We start from the raw sequence: 20,080 nt of genomic DNA, 5'->3' as shown, positions 1-20,080 counted from the left end.
TTTTTATGTTCTTATGTAGCAGCGGAGTCATCACCTGCTTAAAGTAGCAGCGCACAAAGAATCTCAGGAAAATCCAGAGAAGACACCAGGCACAGAGACGTGACCTAAATTTCCTGTTGCACTGTCTTCACAAATGTGGATGGAGACGAAAACACCTTGGCGATCGCGCGCCTTAGACTTGCTGTGTAATGTAATCAATTCTGTGTATCCCTTGTGAAAGCGCAACATTTGTTTAACGTCTTTTATAGAGCAGCTGAATTTTATCACAAATCACATTCCATTTCCATTCATCAGGGACCCTTTGAAGGCTAAAATGCACTTACTTTTCTCAGAGGAAATTTACCAATTCTTCAATAAAGAGCCAGTTGCTTCTGTATGCAAAATTGACTTAATTATCAAATATGAAACCTTTTTGGGTGGGGGTAAAGGGGGTGTAAGGTTTGTTAAGCCACTTGAGAGGAATATATAAGGCTCTTACAGAAGCGTATTTATAGACAGATAGAACGCTGTTTAATTCCTCTGGCTTTCTGCATTCCCCTGTTTGTTTCAAAATGGTAAAGGCAGGTTTGAAATGTATGTAGCAGCTTTAACTCCCTAGAGAGATCTTCTGTTTTACTTACTTACTGCTGGTGATACCTCATTGTTGAAGCAGATTCAATTCAGGTCTTTTTCACGGAGAGAATGGAGGATACTTGGATTGCCTTCCCGCGGGAGGTGGTGGAGATGAAAACGGTAACGGAATTCAAAAATGCGTGGGATAAACATAAAGGAATCCTGTTCAGAAGGAATGGATCCTCAGAAGCTTAGCGGAGATTGGGTGGCAGAGCTGGTGGTGGGAGGCGGGGCTAGTGCTGGGCAGACTTCTACAGTCTGTGCCCTGGAAATGGCAGATACAAATCAAGGTCAGGTATACACAAAAAGTAGCATATGTGAGTTTATCCTGTTGGGCCGACTGGATGGACCGTGCAGGTCTTTCTCTGCCGTCATCTACTATGTTACTATGTACCGCTAATATCCCCTTTTCAGGGTTCAGTGCGGTTTACACCATAAGTGAGACGAGGTTGGGTACAATATTAGAAGTGGTACATTGGTTGAATGCAGTCGTGCTGGTTGCATACCATGTTATATAGGGCCCCTTTTACCAAGCTGCGTCAAAAGGGGGCCGGCGCTGGTGTTGGCGCATGTTTTACATGTGAGCTAAGTCTCCCCCTTTACCGCAGCTGGTAAAAGGGCAGGTCTCGCTTTTCTGCATGGAAATGGCCGGGTGGCAAGTAAAGCACTTGCCGTGCGGCCATTTTGGGGAGGAGCCCTTACTGGTTGACACTCCAAGTGAGGCCTCAACAATGACTTGTATAGGGGCATCAAAACCTCCTTTCTTCTGTTAGTTATACCCCTCTCTATGCAGCCCAGCATCCTTCTGGCCGTGGCCTCCGCCTTGTCTTGTTGTTTCATAATGTTGGGATCCTCAGACACCATTACCTCGGGAAGAAGGAATAAAATAGGAATAAAATTAAACAAATATAACTTTTTGGAATGCTAGGCACTCATCTTGGAGGTGAATTCTTCCTTGGGGGGGGGGGGGGAGTCTAGTTTAGCATCAGCTGGCTTCTTCCTGGAGCCAGGGGAATCCCGATCAGTCTTGAAAGAAGGTGTAGGGCTTGACCAGAAGGTTTCTTTGCTATAAATGTCTGACCTTGTTTGTGGGGAAACTCCCCATACTAACCAGGCATTATTTTATGTCAGTCTGGTTATCGTGGGGGATTTTAACATACACCACATAGATTTACAGTTTTTGAGGTCAATTATGGAAACATACTCAGTGTTTCACTTTGGTGGGCAAATTCTGGCATTCTAAATTTAGGGAAAAAATTCAGTGAAATTTATGTAGCCAGACAGAACTTGGTTGCCTAGGTTTACACCTGCTAGTCATTCCTTTTTTGTAGTTAATATTTATGGAATTTACAGTTTATAATCTAAGCAAAAACACTTGTACAGAAACAGGGTTCCACATAACAATAAATAAACAAATCAAATTCATACATTAATATTAAGAAAATTTGAACTCATCGAAGTCCACAACTATCCAAAAGGAGGGGTAAAAAAGAAAAAGAAATTATTCATTCTGCTAAATTTGGTCTCTGAAATTAGATCCATAACATTGAAAAGTTCCACATTTGTTTCCTCTACTCTAACTTTGTCCCTGGCCCCACCTACGTTTTGTTCCCCAAATTCTATATAGTGCAACTAGCATTTCCCACGCAAATCTGGACGTATTCTGATTTGCGCACTTAACTTATTTTGATAATAAGCCAATCAGCACCGATAATTGGATGCTAGGAAGTAGCACTAATTATCAATAATTAGAATTTACGCACACTATTCGCTAAGTGTATTCTATAACATAGTCTAAGTAAAGTCTACCACGTGGAGCCCAGAAGGGGGCATGGCTATGGGAGGAGCATGGGTGTTCCAAAAATGTATGCGCTGTGTTGTAGAATAACCCATTCTGCATCTAAAGTTAGGCGTGGGCACTTACACCTGGTTTTTCATTAGCGTAAATGGCTGCACCTAAGTTCTAGTCACGTGGATGGATTTAGGAGTATTCTGTAAACTGCGCCTAATGTTAGGTACAGTTTACAGAATACACCTAAATGTATTTTCCTTCGGTCCGATTTTTTTAGGTGACATACAGTGGGGGAAATAAGTATTTGATCCCTTGCTGATTTTGTAAGTTTGCCCACTGACAAAGACATGAGCAGCCCATAATTGAAGGGTAGGTTATTGGTAACAGTGAGAGATAGCACATCACAAATTAAATCTGGAAAATCACATTGTGGAAAGTATATGAATTTATTTGCATTCTGCAGAGGGAAATAAGTATTTAATCCCTCTGGCAAACAAGACCTAATACTTGGTGGCAAAACCCTTGTTGGCAAGCACAGCGGTCAGACGTCTTCTGTAGTTGATGATGAGGTTTGCACACATGTCAGGAGGAATTTTGGTCCACTCCTCTTTGCAGATCATCTCTAAATCATTAAGAGTTCTGGGCTGTCGCTTGGCAACTCGCAGCTTCAGCTCCCTCCATAAGTTTTCAATGGGATTAAGGTCTGGTGACTGGCTAGGCCACTCCATGACCCTAATGTGCTTCTTCCTGAGCCACTCCTTTGTTGCCTTGGCTGTATGTTTTGGGTCATTGTCGTGCTGGAAGACCCAGCCACGACCCATTTTTAAGGCCCTGGCGGAGGGAAGGAGGTTGTCACTCAGAATTGTACGGTACATGGCCCCATCCATTCTCCCATTGATGCGGTGAAGTAGTCCTGTGCCCTTAGCAGAGAAACACCCCCAAAACATAACATTTCCACCTCCATGCTTGACAGTGGGGACGGTGTTCTTTGGGTCATAGGCAGCATTTCTCTTCCTCCAAACACGGCGAGTTGAGTTCATGCCAAAGAGCTCAATTTTTGTCTCATCTGACCACAGCACCTTCTCCCAATCACTCTCGGCATCATCCAGGTGTTCACTGGCAAACTTCAGACGGGCCGTCACATGTGCCTTCCGGAGCAGGGGGACCTTGCGGGCACTGCAGGATTGCAATCCGTTATGTCGTAATGTGTTACCAATGGTTTTCGTGGTGACAGTGGTCCCAGCTGCCTTGAGATCATTGACAAGTTCCCCCCTTGTAGTTGTAGGCTGATTTCTAACCTTCCTCATGATCAAGGATACCCCACGAGGTGAGATTTTGCGTGGAGCCCCAGATCTTTGTCGATTGACAGTCATTTTGTACTTCTTCCATTTTCTTACTATGGCACCAACAGTTGTCTCCTTCTCGCCCAGCGTCTTACTGATGGTTTTGTAGCCCATTCCAGCCTTGTGCAGGTGTATGATCTTGTCCCTGACATCCTTAGACAGCTCCTTGCTCTTGGCCATTTTGTAGAGGTTAGAGTCTGACTGATTCACTGAGTCTGTGGACAGGTGTCTTTCATACAGGTGACCATTGCCGACAGCTGTCTGTCATGCAGGTAACGAGTTGATTTGGAGCATCTACCTGGTCTGTAGGGGCCAGATCTCTTACTGGTTGGTGGGGGATCAAATACTTATTTCCCTCTGCAGAATGCAAATAAATTCATATACTTTCCACAATGTGATTTTCCGGATTTAATTTGTGATGTGCTATCTCTCACTGTTACCAATAACCTACCCTTCAATTATGGGCTGCTCATGTCTTTGTCAGTGGGCAAACTTACAAAATCAGCAAGGGATCAAATACTTATTTCCCCCACTGTATATAGAATCTAACCCTATATGTAAAACATAGGCGTCAATATTCAAAGCCATTTATCTGGTTAATTTGGGGAGTTAACTGAATAAGTAGCTTGTTTTTAAAATTGGGGGTCCCTGACTACTTAAAGCTTGGCCAGATTTCTTGATACAGAGGGAGGGCTCAGAAGTGTGCCGGGGGTGCTTTTAATAGCAAGATAGCACCGATTGTCGTTAACCGGTTAGGTTGGACCACAGAAGGTCAAGGAGCAGTCCCATGTTAACCAGATAAAAAAAATATAGTTATCTTTTCAGTTGTAGTATTCAGCAGACTGACTTTTCCAACTGCAGTTAATTTTCCCTGTATAAGATGCTGCTGAATATTGACCCTTTGGTTCTGATTTCCTGGGGTTAAACCAACACAAAAGGCTGTTGGTATTTATCAGAATAGTAAGGCAGTGAGGGGAGAAGAAAGGGGATATACAGTCTCCATTTATCAGTGGTTTGTGTCATGGCTGGCAATGACACAACTTAACTTCAATGATGTTCTAAGACTTTGTTGGTTTGAAGACCTTGCAATGCGATAGCAGCTTGCAATAAATTTAGCTCCTAAATAGCAGTCTTTCGAGAGTTATTGCCGTCATACAAAAAGATATGCCAGGAGCTGGCCCTGAGTCTTGGCCACAGTACTTTGATCTGCAGCATGAGACACTCTTGTGTGAACCTCTTGTCTGTCTGGGCTGGCAGGGTTTGGGTGTGTCACAGAGATGATGTGCCAGGCTTTGAGAGGAGCAGTGGTGGGAAGGTGGCTTTCTTTGGCTTCAAGAGTAACCTCTTGCTGACCTATCCTGCTTCTCACCGGCCTCCCACTTAGCCATCTCTCTCCTCTTCAATCAGTCCAAAACTCTGCTGCACGACTCATTTTCCGCCAGAGTCGCTATGCTCACATTAGCCCTCTCCTCAAGTCAGTTCACTGGCTCCCTATCCGTTTCCGCATTTAATTCAAACTTCTCTTACTGACTTATAAGTGCATTCACTCTCCACTCTTGTCTCTCCGTACGCCCCCCCTCGGGTACTCCGTTCTGTGGATAAATCTCTCTTGTCTGTCCCCTTCTCCTCTACTGCTAATTCCAGACTCCGTTCCTTTTATCTCGCTGCTCCTCACGCCTGGAATAGGCTTCCCAAGCCTGTATGTCTAGCCCTGTCTTTGGCCATTTTCAAATCCAGGCTAAAAGCCCACCTCTTTAACTCTGCTTTTGACTCCTAACCACTACTCACTTGCCCTGTACCCTTTTATCCCCACCTCTTTAATTCCCTTACCTCTTAGTTGTTCTGTCTGTTTGCCTGTCCTATTTAGATTGTGAGCTTTTTGAGCAGGGACTGTCTTTTTTCATGTATGGTGTACAGCGCTGTGTATGCCTTGTAGCACTATAGAACAGTGGCGTAGCCAGACCTGACATTTTCGGTGGGCCCAGAGCTAATGTGGGTGGGCACTATGTATATAAGTATGAGTAGTGTTTCTTGGGATACTACAAAATAATGCCTTCCCTTTGCTACCTTACCCCATCCCCCCAAATCTATCCCTGTAGCCCAGTATCAGCCCTTCCTTTCCCCACCATCCATTCCATAGCTAGGTATCGGCCCTGTCCTACCCCCTACACATCCCCATTAAATATAAGACTTTTTTTTTTTATGTCCTGGGCACTGCAGAGCCCATCCCCACCCAAAACCCCACCAACATGAGAAATAGACAACCTTTTTAAACAATGTTAACCTAGCTAATATTCACATTTATTGTTGGTGGGTTTCTGGGTGGGGATGAGCTCTTCACTGCCTAGGGCAAAAAAAAGTCATATTTAATGATTACATATAACTTTTTTTTGCCCTAGGCAGTGAGGAGCTCACGCCCACCCAGAAGCCCACCACCAGCCAGCATTTTGATTACACCCTGTACATGTTAAAAAATAAAATTTTAAAATATATTTATTTTACCTGGACAGCTGCTTGCGAATGGTGGCAGGTGGTGCAGAGCACTATGCAGGCTTATGTGCCTGTTGTGTGGGGCTGCAGGAAAGTGCTGCTGGGGGGGGGGGGGGGGAATCGATGAGGCTGATCGCATCCAGCGAAGGCAACCATCACCCATGAGCCTGGACAGCGCGGAGGAGCCGCGCCCGTGACACAGCCAGCAGCCAGAAGCTGAAACAAACAGCAGGCTGGCAGCGCTTGAACCGGGATGGAGAGAAGAGGAGCGGACGCGGAGCCAGCCACCCAGAGGAGAGGAGACGTCACTCACGCGCAGGCGCAGTGGCAGGAAGGCGCACGAGCAGAGCAGAGGCCAGGAGGAAGGTGTTGACGGAGGGGAGTTACAGTCGGGAGTCTCGCGAGAAGCCGCGGCGCTAGGAGGAGACGCAGTGAGCGAGGACCGATGGAGCAGAACCCCCCCCCCCCCATTGATTGCACCCGGGGCGGTCCGCCACTGCATTTGACAGGCAGGTAGGAGCCTAGGCGGGAGCAGAAGGATTGGGAGAGCTGCCGCTGCCTAAAAGCAGGTGGGAGGTGGCTGAGGCATGGCAGAAAGGCTTTTGTATACTTCAGCGCCTAACTGGGCGGGCCTGAGCAAAGATTGGGTGGGCCTGGGCCCACCCAGGCCCACCCGTAGCTACGCCCCTGCTATAGAAGTGATAAGTAGTAGTAATGTAGAAGCCTGCCCTTGCAGATCAGCAACGCGACCGCACTGGCTTCTGTTTCTGTGAGTCTGACGTCAGACTCACAGACACAGAAGCCTGCGCGGCCGCATTGCTGATCTGCAAGGGCACGCTTCTAGATAGAATGTTGCTAGTGGAGGAGTAGCCTAGTGGTTAGTGCAGTGGAACATGGGATGTTGTTACTATTTGAGATTCTGGAACGTTGCTATTTCTTGAGATTCTACATGGAATGTTGCTACTATTGGAGATTCTGTTGCTACTATTTGAGATTCTACATGGAATGTTGCTATTCTACTAGCAACATTCCATTTTTAGATTGTGAGCTCTTTGAGCAGGGACTGTCTTTTTTCATGTATGGTGTACAGCGCTGCGTATGCCTTGTAGCACTATAGAAGTGATAAGTAATAGTAGTAGGAGTCTGAGTCTGCACATCTCAGAAGACAAAACCTAAGACCCCCTTTTACTAAAGTGCGCTCACGTTTTTAGCACAAGCTAAAATTAGGCGCACGCTCAAACATTAGAGACGCCAACGCATTCTTGTGGGCATCTCTAACGTTTAGTGCGTCCCCAATTTTAGCGCGCACTAAAACCATGAGTGCGCCTTAGTAAAAGACCCCCTAAGTTATCAGTGCAGGTGAACTACAACTGGTAGCCAGGAGATGTTAGAAAAATCACTAAGGTAGAATCAAAAGTAAGGGGCAAGTTTTTTTTCCTGTGAATTGCTGCAAGAACAGAGCACTCTCTGTGTTATAAATAATGTCATGGATTCAAAAGCTAGTAGTAGAGGTTTCAGGGGCTCCGTTGATTTGTGCAGCTCATCTGACTTTGATAGACTGCACTTATCAATAAAGTTGTAAAACAGTCTGTCTAAGTGGAGTGGAGACCATGATCGGAATTTGTGATACCTGTCTCTTCTACAGCATGATGCATAATGAATGGAAAGCTCTTATCGGCAAAGTCATAACTAGAGGTGGGCAAGAGGGGCAAATTTCCAGGGTTCAAAGCTTCTCTAAGAAGCAGGAGCAGTAGCCAGGTCTTTAAAAGGTTGTTCTAGAAAAGTCTCTGGATATTTTTTTTCAAACTCTTCTGGTATGCCCATGATTCTCATATGGGATCTGCTTGGCCTGTTCTCTAGAACATCTATCTTGTTTAATAATCTTTAGATCAATGTCCCCTGGGATACCTTTATTGTGACTGGTGTTAGCAGGGCTTTTTTTGAGGGGGTACTTGGGAGTACTGAGAACCGGCACCTTTTTCATTGTCTGCTAAACTTGACTCATGGGCCCAGATGCATCAACCAAACGTTAAAAAATAAGAAACGTAAAAGTGCTTAACGATTTTTAAAAAACGAGGAATGCACTACAAAAACACTCCAGAAATGTTCGGATCGGTATTGCAAAGTAGGATGTATCACTGGATCGTTAAACCCATCGTTAATCAGCGCCTAAAGCATGCGCAGAGCAGCCAACCGTTATGCTGGCTGCTCTGCGCATGCCACAAAGGCCCAGCTGTCAAAACAAAACAAAAAAGCCCACAAACAGGTGTGTTTCGGGAGGGGGCAAAGGCGCTCGTCATGAGCGTCCTGTATGGACGCCTTGTCCCCCCCCCCCCCCCCCTGCTCTCCGCTTCCCCCCCCCCCCCCCCCCCCACGAAAAATCTCCAATTTTAGCAGCCCCGGGCCAGCTCTCCGCTCTTCCTGTGTATTCCCCCACACTAGCTCCACCTCCTGCCATGCTCCGGTCCCGTGCCCCGCCGTCCCCCCTTTGGTCGTGGCTGCCGCTCCCCCCCTCCAACGACCCCCCCTTTGCCTTACCGGCCCATGCAGCGCCTGTCACCTCTGCTGCACGGGCAAGAACAGCTGATCGGCGATTCAGAAGGCCTCCTCAGACGTCCCTTCTTTCTTCCTGGGCCCGCCCTCCTCTGACGTAGGTAAAATACGTAGTTTACCTACGTCAGAGGAGGGCGGGTCCAGGAAGAAAGAAGGGACGTCTGAGGAGGCCTTCTGAATCGCCGATCAACTGTTCTTGCCCGTGCAGCAGAGATGACAGGCGCTGCACGGGCCGGTAAGGCAAATGGGGGGGGGGGTCGTTGGAGGGGGGAGCGGCAGCCACGACCAAAGGGGGGGCGGCGGGGGTGGGGCACGGGACCGGAGCATGGCAGAAGGCGGAGCTAGTGTGGGAGAATACACAGGAAGAGCGGAGGGCCGGCCCGGGGGTGCTAAAATTGGAGATTTTTCGTGGGGGGGGGGGGGGGGAAGCGGAGAGCAGCGTGGGGGGGGCAAGGCGTCCATACAGGATGCTCATGATGAGCGCCCTTGCCTCCTCCCGATCCTTTTTTTTTTTGTTTGTTTCTTTTTTGGTGCTGAGGGAGAGGGGAGCAGCGGCGACCTGGGGCGTCAAAGGACGCCCCTGACGCGTTTTCGCCCCCCCCCCCAGTTATTTTTTTTAATGGATTTTGTAAACTTCTAGCAGACAGACAGCCCTAACGAGAGGTATAGACTCTCGTTAGATTTCACATTGTTTCCTGCGTTAAACGAATCGGAAAAGGTTAGTGCATGTCATTTCAATGGGATTTGTAGAAGAATTGCTCATCTGCATTCAGTTTTCGTTAGCTGCTACTGTCGTCAGAAAATAGGCTTTAGTGCATGGAAAGGATAGGAAATTCTGCCTTAAGGGCTCATTTAACGATGAAAAACGTTTAGTGCATCTGGGCCATGGTCCCCAAGTTATAATGAAAGAGCTCAGGCTCTACACACCAATTCTGCCTTTTCATAGATTCTGTGACTGGTTGCAGGGGGCCTGATTATTGTGGGGTGGGTCCCTCAATGATCACTCCATCCCTGAAGGGTGGCCTGGCATTTGAGTACCGGCACCTTTTTTTGCTAGAAAACACACACTGGGTGTTAGTGAAAGTTATCATATGGAAAAGATGAACGTCGTTCAATGTCTCATGAAATCACAGTGACTGCTTCAGAACCAAAGCAGACAAAAAAGCTCTCCTCTCCCCTTCACAACAAATATGTGCTCAAAGTAAATAATATGGGAGACTAGTAAAAAAGGTCCGTTTCCGAAACAAATGAAACGGGCGCTAGCCAGGTTTTCCTTGTAGTGTGTATGTTTGAGTGAGTGAGTGTGTGTGTGAGAGTGACTGTGTGAGAGAGAGAGAGAGAGTGACTGTGTGATTGTGTTTCAGAGAGAGATTGTGTCTGTGTGGTTGTGTATCTGTGAGTGAGTGTGTGTGTGTCTCAGAATGACTGTGTGCGAGTGCGTATGTGAGACACAGTGAGTGTGAGAGAGTGAGTGTGTTCCCCCCTCTCTGCCCCCCCTCTTATGATAGCTAAAGTAGCATCCCTTCCCTTACAGGCGAGGGCAGGGCAAACACTCATGGGCAAACTTTGATCTACACCACCACAGATTTAGAATGTTGGGACTTATGGAGGCTTCATTAGAATGTTGGAGGTGTGTTTTATATATAGAGAAGATTATTTCCATGTGTAGATGCTTCTAAAATGGTGACATTTACACATACCGCCAGATTCTATAAAGGTCACCCAAATTTGAGCAGCAATCCGGGATCAGTGCCCAAAATAATAAGTTGATGGGCTCCAGTGATTTAATTATTGGAGCTAACAAGCACTTAATTGCCAATAATTATGACGGGTGCCGATTTAGCTATGCGCTATTCTGTAACAATGTGTGTCTAAAATGGATTGCATGCAACTCAAAAGGGAGTGTGGCCATGGGCGGGTCATGGGTGTTCATCTAAGATGCACACAGTGTAACAGAATAACAGGGATCTGCACCCATCTAGTGCGCCAAGATGTACACCAGGCTTTGGCTGGCTTAAGTCCTTACGCCCAAAGTTGAGCGCCGAAGATGGTGCTCAACCCTAATCTGTACACTACCGCTGACTGCCAAATTTTATTGGCGTCCAATTTTCGGTGCCATTTGTAGAATCTGGCCCATAGCCATTTTCACATGTATACAATGAACATTTACATGTGTGCGTGCTTCAAAGAGCGCTTTGATCATGCGCAACCACTCCCTGTAAAAGACCGTATTACATTTAAAATCTGCTCACTAACACACAAGATAATCTATGGAGAAGCCCCTGAATACATGCTCAATCTCATCGATCTACCATCTAGAAATGCCCTAATAACTGCAAGGACCTACCTCAATCTACATTATCCAAACTGTAGGAATGTTAAATACAAGACCCTTTTTGATTCGTCCTTCCTCTACATCAGTCCACAATCCTGGAATGTTCTGCCAGAACATCTAAGAGAGCTAGTTGACCACCAACTGTTTAAGAAGTCCTTAAAAACATTCTTATTCGACAAGGCTTATTCCACTGGCAACTCCAATGTTTAACTTCTCTCTCTTGTTGACTGTACAGGTTATTTGCCGGTTGTTTCACCCCTGACGTTCACCCCGTGTTATCCCATGTTCCTTCCCCTCCTGTCACATTCCATATCTGTGCCGTCTATGTATTGTATTGTATCCTATTCAATTATTTCAATTGTATTTCTATTACTCACAACTTATTGTAAGCCACACTGAGCCCGCAAAAAGGTGGGAAAATGTGGGATACAAATGCAATAAATAAAATAAATAAATAAATTATTGTAAGCCACATTGCGCCTGCTCTTGTGGGAAAATGTGGGGTAAAAATGCACAAAAATAAATAAATAAAGAGATGTTGATGGGTTGAAAAATTGTACAAGTAGTTCACATTTTACTATGGAAATACACATAGGGCCGCTGAGAGGGAGGGCGGGGGGGGGCAAAATTCCCCAGGCCTGGACCTCCAAGGGGGGCCTGGCGCCAGGGTCTCTCTCTCTCCTGCTCCTGACGGGACCCGAGTGATCGCATCCCTACAAGAGCAGGTGAGAGACAAATCCAGCGCTGGGCCCCCCCTTGGAGGCTGGGGAGGACCCGGAGCTTCCGCTAGTGCTGCTCTTCTGGCCATTGCTGAGTGACTGCTTTTCCTCAGGCGCGAATGCTCGGTTTTGAAACTGAGCATGCCCTGAGAGGAAAAGCAGCCACAGGGGCAGGCAGTCAGCGCTGGAGGAAGAAGACGTCTTCTGTTGGCGAGGACTGGGATCCCCGCCAGCCAAGGTATTTTAGCAGTGGCAGTGATCGTGGAGGGGGCAGCAGTAGACAATGATTTTGGGGGGGGGGGGGCGGCAGCGGTCCTGCTCCGGGCCCAGCGGTGGCGGCCCTGCACCAGGCCCGGTTCAGTCTCTCGGCAGCCCTGAATACACACATAGGTCTAGATATGGTGCCTGAAAATTCTGTGTGGAAACAAAATACGCCTAGGCACATTCTCTAAAGTACATATATATTTTATAGAATAGGCTTAAATTTCTGCAAGGTACATAGAATACGCCAAGCGCCTCTCCATGCAAGTAAATTTAATCATGCCCATTTATAACATTTTACTTGGTGTAAATTGCAACAAGTAAATTAGATGTAGAGCGGGTGTATTCTATAACAACACGCATAGATTTTAGAAATGCCCACACCCTGCCCAAGGCCACGTCCCCTTTTCAACTATGTGACTTAGAATTTAAGCACACCATGTTACTGACTACTCTTAGTGAGTTCTGCATGAAAATCTTAATGCCAATTAGTGCTAATTGCTTGTTAACATCCAATTTACAGCGCTGATTAGCTAGTTAACCACTTAAATTACGCACATTGTTATAAAATACGCTTCGATTTCCACACGGATTTCCACGCGGAAATTAAGGCGTGATATATAGAATCCTGGGGATATTTCTTCTAGTCAATAAGGGGGGAAGTTATCAGTGTGGGCTACTGTTAAATCAGATTATTTTGCCAGAAATTAGATTATTTTAGTACAGGGTCTCATTGCACATAATGGGACCCTGTGCTAAAGTAACCTAACAGTAGCCCACGTTGATAACCCCCCCCCAAGTGGCACTGATTCTGTGCTTTGGAGTCAGTACATTTTCAACCCTTGGGCCAGTTGTACAGGAGGAGTTGAAGAGGGATTGTGCCAAAAAGGTAAATATAGTGGAGAGTGGCCTAGTGGTTAGGGTGGTGGACTTTGGTCCTGGGGAACTGAGGAACTGAGTTCAATTCCCTGCCCAGGCAGCTCCTTGTGACTCTGGGCAAGTCACTTAACCCTCCATTGCCCCATGTAAGTCGCATTGAGCCTGCCATGAGTGGGAAAGCGCAGGGTACAAATGTAACAAAAATAAAATAGATACTATTGGAGATTCTACATGGAATGTTGCTACTATTGGAGATTCTACATGGAATGTTGCTATTCCACTAGCAACATTCCATGTAGAAGGCTGCGCAGGCTTCTGTTTCTGTGAGTCTGACGTCCTGCACGTACGTGCAGGACGTCAGACTCACAGAAGCAGAAGCCTGCGCGGCCACATTGGTGATCCATGTAGAATCTCAAATAGTAGCAACAGTGGAGGAGTGGCCTAGTGGTTAGGGTGGTGGACTTTGGTCCTGAGGAACTGAGTTCGATTCCCGGCACAGGCAGCTCCTTGTGACTCTGGGCAAGTCACTTAACCCTCCATTGCCTGCCGCATTGAGCCTGCCATGAGTGGGAAAAAGTGCGGGGTACAAATGTAACAAAAAAAAAAAAATTCACTGGGGTTAGGTTTCTAGAAAACCCCCTTGAAACCAAAAACGCAAATACAGGACCATTTATCCTAAGGGAAATGGGGGTTAGGTTCCTGTGCGACCCTGTTCACTGTACACTTTTGCTAAGACCATAAACTCATCATATCATGTACCCTTTTTGTAATGAACAGTATATTATATTATGCATTTTATAAATGTATTTTATACACTGTTTTTTTTTTAAATAAAAGTACAGTATATACAATCTTTTGGTGTAACAATACTCACACCCGGCTCTATGAATATCATCGTCCTTATGGGAACACACTTTCATTTGCATTTGCTCAAGTGTATACTGTGCTTGACTGTGAATAAGCGAAAATGCCCCTGAATAGCGAAAATGGGTTACTCTTTATTTTGCATGAATAAGCGAATCCATGAATACCAAATGCGCGGATAGAGAGAACAGACTATAAAAAATGTAAATACTGTATGTTGTTATAGTTCACAGTCAGAAAAGAGAACCCATAACGCTCCAGAAAGTGATAGAAACCAATATTTAAAAGTGGACCGAATATCCCTGTCTCAACCCATGCACTGTCCCAAGGCTATCTGGAGTGTGCCAAGGTGGTCTGTAAGAATAGTCACAGGCCCTCTCCGGATAACAGGTGCTGCTGTCTGGATAAGTGCTTTTTGAATATTAACCCTTTAATGTCCGGAAGATGGCTTGTCATGTCTCGTAAATGTTTTAAAAAATTACGTTGCTAGACTTGACTGCGTGTTCTCTCTCATATTTGGTTCAATCCATGAATTCTCACCTAATACAAGTCATTCGTCACGTGTTGGGGCTGAGAGGGCCCCGACTCCATCCAGCTTTTGATGTAATTTTCATGTTTTGAAACATTGCTATAGCTTTTTATTATATCACTTGTGTACCTGCTATGTATATATATCCATCAAAGTTTGCCATTAGAGCAGCTTTCACCTTATTAATCATGTATGTTCCTGTAAATCCCAGTAATTGTACTTCTTATTGGTGGTAATAAAACTGTTCAATAGCTACAAGGCTTCCCTACAAAGCTTAAAATGAGGAATTACCCAGTTCCTCTTCTTCACGTGGTACAATCACTACCCAGGCTGTTTTTAAATATAGCTCCTGATCCTCCCAATTATGCTCAATCCAGACTGTAGGCTACACAGAGCAATGACAGTCCACTATCTATCAGGGATGGCTGTTCTCAGACTGGGGACCTGGTTGGTTTGAGGGATGAGGTCAGTGGTGTGCTGGAGCAGGCTCTCACAGGCTCGCAAGAGCCGGTTGTTAAGTTTTTAAGAATTTTGGGAGCCGGTTGTTAAAGTAGGACCCTCCATGGCTACTTTAACAACTGGCTTCCAAAATGTGGGCTTGGGCCCCCTGCTGAATTCTCTTTTACTTTGCTGGTGAGGATGCTGAGCCCTGCCAGCCAAGTAAATAGACTGCTGCTGCTCCCAGCTCCTTGTTTCCAGCTCTGAGCAGCAGGCTAGGACTTCTCCAGCATGTGTGAGAAGTTTCAGCATGCTGCTCAGAGCAAGACGTTGGGAGTGGTGGCAGTCCATTTATTGGTTGCCAGCAAAGGTATGCCTAGCGTGCCCACACAAAGGGAGGGAGGAGAGAGAGGCAAGTGTTCCTCCCCCCCCCCCCCCCCCACCCGCCCACCCCTGGCCCTTCCAACTGCAGAGCTGGCTACATCCGGAGAAAGAGCCTGTTGTTAAAAATTTACCAGCACACCCCTGGATGAGGTATTTGCCTTATGAGCCAATGGTGGGCACTGAGAGAAATGAGCTGATCTAGGGTTGGAAACCTTATACTGAACTTGCCACTAGAGCCAGTGAGCCTACCTCTGGGGAACCAGATTGGTTCTTGGGACTGAAAAAGGGTGTGCTTGGGAGAAAAGTTGTTCCAAGCAATTTGGTGGCACTTAACACTGCTGTTGGACTCACTAAGGGGCCCTTTTACTAAGCCGCGTAAGTGCCTACGCGTGCCCAACATGTGCCAGTTCCGAGTTACAGCCTGGCTACCGCGTGGTCCTTGCGGTAATTTCATTTTTGGAGCGTATCTGCTACGCACGGCCGAAAAATATTTTGTATGTCCTCGTGCGCGTCGGCTACGCAAGCAAAGTGGCATTTGACGCACGTAGGTCATTACCACCCGGTTACTACTGAGACTTTACCGCTAGGTCAATGGCTGGTGGTAAGGTCTCAGGCCCAAAATGGACACGCGACAATTTTCATTTTGCCGCATGTCCATTTTTGGCAAAAACTTTTTAAAAGGCATTTTTTACAGGTGTGCTGCAAAATGATTCTGCGGGCGCCCAAAACATGCGTCTACACTACCGCGGGCCATTTTTCAGCGCATCTTAGTAAAAGGACCCCTAAGCTCCCTTGACCCTTGATGTGATTACTACAGCATACTTGAAATTGTACATTCAGTACTAGAGTTCAACCTGTTGCCTGGACTGGATGACCTTGGAGCTGGATCTGGCTGTGAATACCTGTTTACTCATTGAACTAAAGACATCTAGAACTGATACTGAACTTGATTGTTATTGCCCGGTCTCAAGAAAAGCCAATATTTGAGTTGTCAAAACCTTGAGGTGAAATGACCCTGCCTAGTGGTTTCATTGTCCTTATGAAACAATAACGTTGAGAACCTGAAGGACTGAGAGTTTCACTGTACTCTGGCTGAGAATCTGATAATATCCCTTGTGTTATCAAACTGTATTACACTCCTGAATGGCTATGCTTGCAGTTTACACCAGTGTTTCCCAAGTCCGTCGTGAAGTACTCCCTTGCCAGTCAGGTTTTCAGTATATCCACAATGAATCTGGATGAGATTGATTTGCATACAATGGAGGCAGTATGTGCAAATCAATCTAATGCATATTGATTGTGGATATCCTGAAAACCTGACCGGCAAGGGGATACTCCAGGACCGACTTGGGAAACACTGTTTTACACTATACTTAGTTACATGCGTTCCAATTTAAGGAAATGCCATTCTGTAACCAAATTTTGGGAAGATATTACCAGCTGACAAATGCTGTAGAATAGGATTAGGTAAACCTTTAAACCCAAGGGCTGCAATGAGGGCCCAATCTATATGGGAGGGGGCCGTTGAGGGTCTGGGGAGTCTGAGTTGGGGGCTTGCAGAGATATGCAGTGGTGACATCACTTTCCGATGAAAGTGACATGTTCTTACACATCAAAATTGCCCATCACAGCTGTAGTAGCACCAGTGTTTTGCAGACTTTTTCCCAAAAACTGGACATAGATCTTAGCATTCGTAATAATAATGTCCAGACCAAGCCAAATATGTAAAATAACCCCTGGGCTGAGGTCAGAGCCAGTAAGTCTTGCGAGGCCACCGCTTGAAGTCTCAGCAGCCATTTTCAAGAAGCAGCGCAGCAAGCAAGTCAGTGGCAGTGGGCAGAAAATAGTGGGGGTCTTGCCAGCCCTGAAGAAGCCATTAGATCACCAGGGTTGTAAGGTAGGTCCAGGAAAGAAAGGGACAAGCTGCTCATGGATGGTTGGGAGAGAAGGGGACAAGCTGCTCATGGATGGGAGGGAGGGAGACAAGGGGACAAGCTGCTCATGGATGGGAGGGAGGGAGACAAGGGGACAAGCTGCTCATGGATGGGAGGGAGAGAAGGGGGGAAAGCTGCTCATGGATGGGAGGGAGACAAGGGGACAAGCTGCTCATGGATGGGACGGAGGGAGACAAGGGGACAAGCTGCTCATGGATGGGAGGGAGGGAGACAAGGGGACAAGCTGCTCATGGATGGTTGGGAGAGAAGGGGACAAGCTGCCCATGAATAGGAGGGAGGGAGACAAGGGGACAAGCTGCTCATGGATGGGAGGGAGAGAAGGGGGCAAGCTGCTCATGGATGGGAGGGAGACAAGGGGACAAGCTGCTCATGGATGGGAGGGAGGGAGACAAGGGGACAAGCTGCTCATGGATGGGAGGGAGAGAAGGGGGAAAGCTGCTCATGGATGGGAGGGAGACAAGGGGACAAGCTGCTCATGGATGGGACGGAGGGAGACAAGGGGACAAGCTGCTCATGGATGGGAGGGAGGGAGACAAGGGGACAAGCTGCTCATGGATGGTTGGGAGAGAAGGGGACAAGCTGCCCATGAATAGGAGGGAGGGAGACAAGGGGACAAGCTGCTCATGGATGGGAGGGAGAGAAGGGGGCAAGCTGCTCATGGATGGGAGGGAGACAAGGGGACAAGCTGCTCATGGATGGGAGGGAGGGAGACAAGGGGACAAGCTGCTCATGGATGGGAGGGAGAGAAGGGGGGAAAGCTGCTCATGGATGGGAGGGAGACAAGGGGACAAGCTGCTCATGGATGGGACGGAGGGAGACAAGGGGACAAGCTGCTCATGGATGGGAGGGAGGGAGACAAGGGGACAAGCTGCTCATGGATGGTTGGGAGAGAAGGGGACAAGCTGCCCATGAATAGGAGGGAGGGAGACAAGGGGACAAGCTGCTCATGGATGGGAGGGAGAGAAGGGGGCAAGCTGCTCATGGATGGGAGGGAGACAAGGGGACAAGCTGCTCATGGATGGGAGGGAGGGAGACAAGGGGACAAGCTGCTCATGGATGGGGGGGAGAGAAGGGGGGAAAGCTGCTCATGGATGGGAGGGAGAGAAGGGGACAAGCTGCTCATGGATGGGAGGGAGACAAGGGGACAAGCTGCTCATGGATGGGACGGAGGGAGACAAGGGGACAAGCTGCTCATGGATGGGAGGGAGGGAGACAAGGGGACAAGCTGCTCATGGATGGTTGGGAGAGAAGGGGACAAGCTGCCCATGAATAGGAGGGAGGGAGACAAGGGGACAAGCTGCTCATGGATGGGAGGGAGAGAAGGGGGCAAGCTGCTCATGGATGGGAGGGAGACAAGGGGACAAGCTGCTCATGGATGGGAGGGAGGGAGACAAGGGGACAAGCTGCTCATGGATGGGAGGGAGAGAAGGGGGAAAGCTGCTCATGGATGGGACGGAGGGAGACAAGGGGACAAGCTGCTCATGGATGGGAGGGAGGGAGACAAGGGGACAAGCTGCTCATGGATGGTTGGGAGAGAAGGGGACAAGCTGCCCATGAATAGGAGGGAGGGAGACAAGGGGACAAGCTGCTCATGGATGGGAGGGAGAGAAGGGGACAAGCTGCCCATGAATAGGAGGGAGGGAGACAAGGGGACAAGCTGCTCATGGATGGGAGGGAGAGAAGGGGGCAAGCTGCTCATGGATGGGAGGGAGACAAGGGGACAAGCTGCTCATGGATGGGAGGGAGGGAGACAAGGGGACAAGCTGCTCATGGATGGGAGGGAGAGAAGGGGGAAAGCTGCTCATGGATGGGAGGGAGACAAGGGGACAAGCTGCTCATGGATGGGACGGAGGGAGACAAGGGGACAAGCTGCTCATGGATGGGGGGGAGAGAAGGGGGGAAAGCTGCTCATGGATGGGAGGGAGAGAAGGGGACAAGCTGCTCATGGATGGGAGGGAGACAAGGGGACAAGCTGCTCATGGATGGGAGGGAGGGAGACAAGGGGACAAGCTGCTCATGGATGGGAGGGAGAGAAGGGGGGAAAGCTGCTCATGGATGGGAGGGAGACAAGGGGACAAGCTGCTCATGGATGGGACGGAGGGAGACAAGGGGACAAGCTGCTCATGGATGGGAGGGAGGGAGACAAGGGGACAAGCTGCTCATGGATGGTTGGGAGAGAAGGGGACAAGCTGCTCATGGATGGGAGGGAGGGAGACAAGGGGACAAGCTGCTCATGGATGGTTGGGAGAGAAGGGGACAAGCTGCTCATGGATGGGAGGGAGGGAGACAAGGGGACAAGCTGCTCATGGATAGGAGGGAGACAAGGGGACAAGCTGCTCATGGATGGGAGGGAGAGAAGGGGGGAAAGCTGCTCATGGATGGGAGGGAGACAAGGGGACAAGCTGCTCATGGATGGGAGGGAGGGAGACAAGGGGACAAGCTGCTCATGGATGGGAGGGAGAGAAGGGGGAAAGCTGCTCATGGATGGGAGGGAGGGAGACAAGGGGACAAGCTGCTCATGGATGGTTGGGAGAGAAGGGGGGAAAGCTGCTCATGGATGGGAGGGAGACAAGGGGACAAGCTGCTCATGGATGGGACGGAGGGAGACAAGGGGACAAGCTGCTCATGGATGGGAGGGAGAGAAGGGGGCAAGCTGCTCATGGATGGGAGGGAAAGGAAAAGGGAACATGCTGTTCATGGATGTTTGTTTTTTGGAAATATATATCTTTTCTAATTTTGTATTCAGACTAAGGAAGAAAATGCATTTCTGTTACTTTTACCAGTATTTTCACTGCTTATAGAATCTGGCTTTCTTGGGGGGAGGGGGAGTCAAGGTGACTGTGCGGAGGGGCTGTGGGCAAGGCAGGGCAGCATTTTTATTTTTTGTGTCATTTTGTTTGTTTCGGCAAATATGCTAACCCTAAAT

General features: G+C 47.9%; 1 protein-coding gene across 1 annotated transcript in view; it reads left to right on the top strand.

Annotated features, from left to right (window-relative positions):
• Positions 1–20,080, top strand: part of CUX2 (cut like homeobox 2) — a 521,901-nt gene that overhangs the window by 233,737 nt on the left and 268,084 nt on the right. The gene's annotated exons all lie outside the window — the stretch shown is intronic.

The sequence above is a fragment of the Microcaecilia unicolor genome, chromosome 11 (assembly GCF_901765095.1).
Source record: "Microcaecilia unicolor chromosome 11, aMicUni1.1, whole genome shotgun sequence".
In the NCBI taxonomy this organism is placed as follows: Eukaryota; Metazoa; Chordata; class Amphibia; order Gymnophiona; family Siphonopidae; genus Microcaecilia; species Microcaecilia unicolor.
The sequence above is the reverse complement of the archived record's forward strand: the minus strand, read 5'-3'. Positions and strand labels throughout refer to the sequence as shown.